This window comes from Amblyomma mixtum, chromosome 5 (assembly GCF_055824585.1).
Source record: "Amblyomma mixtum isolate Tamu chromosome 5, ASM5582458v1, whole genome shotgun sequence".
Lineage (NCBI taxonomy): Eukaryota > Metazoa > Arthropoda > Arachnida > Ixodida > Ixodidae > Amblyomma > Amblyomma mixtum.
The window spans coordinates 172,504,097-172,509,882 of NC_143016.1; the positions used below are offsets into that span (position 1 = coordinate 172,504,097).

Consider the following 5,786-nt stretch of genomic DNA (forward strand, 5'->3'; position numbering starts at 1 on the left):
ATCACAGCACTTTCAGAGATATCCACACTGTTTGTGTGGCTCTCGCTAAGATCCTTTCTGCTAGTAACCTAATTTATCTATTTCGTTTTGAAATTAGCGTTCTCAGCGACTGGTGGCAAGTCATTGTGCGCGTTCTCCGATCTTGCTGCGACAAAGATAGTGCCATTGACATATCTGGACAGAATGTATAAATAGCATTGCCCGTTGTTTCGGGCAATCGCTGTCTTTGGTTTTCATGCAAGCCTCTCAATGCATCCAACAACACACAGCAGACGCGGAGTGCGTAGGCCCATGTGTCGTCAGCAATCAGAGGTTGCCAGACAAGCAGTCAGTTCGCAAAGGAAACGAAAATCGTTTTAAAGATATCTGCCGCACGGAATCAACTGAAAGTTTGGGGTATTGTAATTTAATGTGTTGGGAATTAAATGCTACAACAAGGGTATGCACGAAAGTAGGCTTCATGGCCCCTTTCATGGTGAACATTTGTTTCTGTATTCTTTACAATGAGAGTGGTAATTCTGAATCTCACTTTTGCATTTATCATGTATCTAGTTGTGTTCAAATGCGGCCTATTCTGTGTTCTCATTGTGCAGCTCTGTTTCATATCTACATGGGAGAAATACCAAAGGAGCTTGCAGAGAAGAGACTCAAAGCTGTTCGCAAGGACCTCTCATAGAAGCTGGGGGACCTACAAAGAAAAGTTGGAGGTCGTGATGTATAAAATTCATTTTGTAAGTGCACATAGGTTTCTTTATTTTATAATAAAGCTTTCGTTTGCCCTAAATCTGGTTGTCAGTATCTATATCGTAAAGCGTTACAGATCCTTTTTGCCAGCTTAATTGGAAAATCTTATTAGTAGCAGGCGCTGCCTTTTTGCAACAGCTTGCGATGTACTAATCGAAGAAGCTAAGTTATCATGCGCAATGTGCAGCACACATTTCTGAGTGATGAAAAAACTTACCTATGGTGCGCCATTAGGACTGGCGTCCCTCATTAGGCCTAACACTATCCCGATACCTGCAAGCAGGATCTGTGCCACCTGGCCGACGCCAATAGGACCAACAGGTCTGACACCGATAGGTCCATCACCATCAGGCCCATCACCATCAGGCCCATCAACAACAGGCCCATCACTAACAGGCCCAAATTACGGGTTCCTTCAGCCTTCAGACCGGTAGGCTGAAGGAATTTTTGACTGGGTAAGCTCTTGCGGTATCGAGCTGCGGTTTTTAGAAAGTAATGATTTCATTAGCCTCCAAGTTTTCTGGGGGCAGTTGTAGTTTTCTGTGAATTTGTTGATGTAACAGACCGTTCGCGATTTCTTTAGATCAGATAGCGCACCTATTGTAAAGGCAGTATTCTTAACTGTGAGAATTTCATAATCATCTGTGACTACCGTGTATTCAGGTGTGGCGATGAACCGTTGTCTTTTTTCACATAAAGAGCGACACCACCCCCTTTCTGGTTACAGCGCTGCACTGCTTCGCACTGATAGTTATCAAACAGGACTACATCATTTGGTCCTGCAAACCAAGTTTCTGTAAATGCGAAGACACTGATATCATGATTATGGAGATGACGCAATCACGAGTGGTCCGCGGGCCAATGATGATGACCCCCGGCAACATCTATCACCACACCGTGTTTCTCAGGCGGTGGAAAAAGAGCTGCAAAACACAAGACGCATGTTACGATGGATCGCTCGAGCGACTGCTGATGCTGCTGCCGCGTGCAATGCTCAGGAGTGGGGCCGGTCCTTCTTTTTAAAGCCTTGCTGGGAGATGACGCAATCACAAGTGGTCCGCCGGCCAATGATGAGGACCCCCGGCAACATCTATCACCACACCATGCTTCTCAGGCGGTGCAAAAACAGCTGCAAAACACAGGACACGTGTTACGATGGATCGATCGAACCGCTGCTGATGCTGCTGCCGCGTGCAATCAGTCTCCAACGGGCTATCCCTAGCTTCAGCGGAGATACCACAAAATTAGCATGCAAATTACGCGATCAATACATCTGCATCGAACAGAGCCCCCGAGGGCCAGCGTACTCGTATGCAGGTTCCGAGAACGCGGAACTGGACCAACCGTTCCGGCTCCACGACGTGAAGGCGGCCTTGAGTAAAATGAAACGAGGGACTGCGCCGGGAAGGGACACAATAAAAGCGAAAGTACTTCCTAACCTTCCCGACCTGGCGTACTAGGCGCTCCTCGCGTACATAAACTGAATCTGGCTAGGTGAGACACCCCTCCCAATCGAATGGAAGACCGCCCTGATCACCTTCATTCCTAAAGCCAGCAAAGCCATAAACACGGACATCCTCCGCCCGATCTCTCTCACATGTTGTGCGGCAAAGCTGATGGAGACTATAATGCGAGACAGGCTGTCCGAGTTTTTGGAAAACCAAAATGTATTCGCAGGCATCATGTTCGGATTCCGCCTGCACCGGTCCTTGCAGGATGTCCTGCTTCAGTTAGACCGCGAAATTCTGAATCCCGTCGAATACACCCTTAATGTCTAGATAGTACTCGCCCTCGATTTGAAGGGGGCTTTCGACAATGTCACACACGACATCATTTTGACACGCCTCTCTCAAACCAACTGATGACACAACACGTTTCAGTACATTAGACAATTTCTCTCCGCCCGACCATCGTATATCCGGATAGAGGATGAAGAACACGGACCCTACTAATTAGGTACAAGAGGTAGCCCGCAGGGCGCGGTCCTCTAAATCCTACTATTCAATGTTGCAATGATGAAACTTCCAGTTCAGTTGCGATGTCGAAGGCACACGGCACGCGCTCTATGCCGACGACCTCACCATCTGGGTTAAGCACGGATCGGTAGGAGACATTGAAGCCAACCTGCCGCAAGCTGCGGAGATTGTGGACGCTTACGCCCGCCGCTGGGGCCTTGAATGCTCTCCGGCCAAATAGAAATATGTGCACATTCGACCCTCGCCGAAGTTCACTACCAAATTCGAACTGTCCCTAGCGAGCGCACCCATCCCAGAACACGCTGAGATCAGTGTACTGGGTTTCTTTATCAATAAACACCGCCGTGTCGACACAACACCGGACAAATTGCGCGAAGTTGGGGACCAGGTGGGCCGCATGATCCGCCGGGCTTCCAATAACCGCGGGGAGTTACGGTGCAAACATGCCTTGCGGCTGGCGCACGCATTCGTAACCAGTCGAATACTGTACTCGACTCCTTACCTCCGCCTTCGCAAATGGGACGAGGAAGCCCTTGAGGTGGTTCTCCGTAAGATTTACTAGCCTGATTTCGGCCTCCCGGTCACCACGTCCAATCAGCGCCTCCTGGGTCTGGGGATGGTCAACACCTTCGTGGAGCTCCGAGAAGCACAATTGACAAGCGACTACACAACACCCCCAAAGACGCCATCGGGTCGCTGCCCGTTTGCGCGACTTCACATCCAACATCCAACACTGACGGAAGAGAGCGTGCGGATTCCCGAAATCTGGATATACGCCCTGCACGTACGCCCTCTTCTGGCCAACATGACACGAGACGACCATAGTGGCCGGCGCCTCGCGCGGGCGGGAGCCTTGGCACGCCACTATGGAAACAAACGCGGAGTATTTTACGAGCACGCCACTGACCCACACCGTGGGGGTTGGTACACGGCCGCAGTCGTCCACCAAAACATCGCAGTGAACAGCCTCACGTTTAAAGCACAAGACATTGCTTATGCAGAAGAGGTGGCAATCCCGCTCGCCGCGGCCAATCAGGTTTTGCGGGTAATCATTATCGACTCGCGAGGTGGATGCAGGAACATCGAAAGGGGCTTTATTCTTTATTCGGCATACCGAATGCTTCAGAATAGCAATTATCTAGAGGCTCCCGCGTCGCGCACAATAGTATGAACTCCTGCGCACACGGGCCTCGAGCGTAACGAAGCGGCCGACGGCGCTGCCCGCGCGCTCACTATCCGGGCATCGCCCTCGCCTCCCCCGATACGGACTCCGACCCCAATCCAGCTTTTACCTTCAAGGAAATCATCCAATATTACCAATACGGCCATTCAATCTTTCCTAAGCCCTGCAAGGGCCTCACGAAGGCGGAGGAACGCTTACTCCTTCGCCTTTATACTAAAAGACTGCAGTGCCCGGCAGTCATCAAACATTTCGACCCTGCGTGCACAGGGGAGTGCCCGCACTGTATGGAAAAGTCTTCGGACCTTTACCACATGGTGTGGGCATGCCAATCAACCGCGCACCTTCGCCCTATCCCCAACCCTACCCGGGAGGACTGGGAGGCAGCCCTGCTCGGCTGCTCTCACCTGGTAAGCCAAAAGGCCGTGGTCGGGCGCGCTCAAGCAGCAGCTACAGCCAATGAGCTCCTGTAATGAGCAGCCCACCTAGCGTTTGTAAGGGACGGCCCCTTAAGGACCGCTCCACTCGCTCCCTGTACATATTTTGAATATAATGTTTTTCATTCAGTCAGTTAGTCCCCGACGTAGACCCTGCCGATCTGGATCAGGCCACCTGTCCTCTTTTAGCATTCAAAGATATATCTGCTGATTACTGGCACTCGCACCATCGGTACCCAGCTTCTCTCATCGACTTAGGAAAAGCGGGCGAAGGAATACTTCTTAGACTATATGCTAACACTCTACTAAGCCGGCAGTACTCAAACATTTCGATCCTGCCTTCTCTGGGCTCTGCTATTTCTGTTGAGAGGCGGCTGACACGTTCCACATGGTCTGGGCGTGCCAGCAAAATCTTTCTCTTCCACCCCCAACCCATTCCCCTACACGAGAGTACTGGGAGGCGGCCCTGCTCGGCTATCTGAATCTAACAGCCCAACAAGTTCTGGTTCAGCGAGTTCGTGTGGCGGTCCAAACCAATGGGGTCCCTGAATAAGGGACTCAATCTAGTATAATAAGTGAGCAGCCCACTAGAGGTTGCTTCTGTATCAACCTCTCTGTAGATATTAAATATTTTTCGTCATCAGCAGCTCCGAGGACCAGGTCGTGGAGACCATTGCTCCGACCTGGCTGGCAGCGTTATGGTTCGAAGGAACCTAAACGTTTGAATGTAGTGCGGCCGTGCGGGGGCTTGGGAGCCTGCGTGCAGCAAACTCCTCAGTCGTGTGAATAAAATTTTCTGGCGACGATTATGATGTCCTGCAGTGGGCGTAGTCAGGCTGATGAATTAAATGGTTGTTACACACCAGAGAAGAAAATAGGGTTTAAGCGAGAGTGAGCAGCTAAGGAGTGAAAAGGAGAAAGCGGGGGAGCAGCAAGAAAGGCCCGCCAACAGGAGGGTTAGAAAGCGAGGAAAATTCAAGCTAGTGTTGTTCCGGCCGGATTGTTTCAGCGCTCGTGCCACCTTTGCATCTACACCAGCCGTTGCGTGGTGAGTTGTGCCAGCAGCAAATACCTGCGGTGACTGTTCCACTGCGGCGTGAGTCATATCGCATTTTAGCCCGAAGCGCGCAGGCAAGTTTCAAGCTCATCGATGGGTGTGACAATCCGCTTTAAATAACTGCAGGGACGGGTTTCAAGGGACGGGTTACAACTTACAACTCTGTATTACAGCGCAAGTGTTAACCTCCCGTTCCTGTTTGAGCGGTGTTTTGTTCCAATGGCTTCAACGTAAGAGCGTGGCCAGAAAAGCGGAGAAGGCGAGGGGTCAGGTCGGAGGGAGGAAGAGACGTCTAATTGGTGGCAGAGGGATGGCGCGAGGGGCTGCAGCTCCGGCTCGAGAGCTGAAATTGTGGGAAATACAGGACAGCTATAAATTGTGCGCCTCGTGCG

General features: G+C 51.0%; 1 pseudogene; it reads left to right on the forward strand.

The window, feature by feature from the left end:
- The first annotated feature begins 2,756 nt into the window (after positions 1-2,756).
- Positions 2,757-4,373, forward strand: LOC149344700 (uncharacterized; annotated as a pseudogene).
- The last annotated feature ends 1,413 nt before the right edge of the window (positions 4,374-5,786 follow it).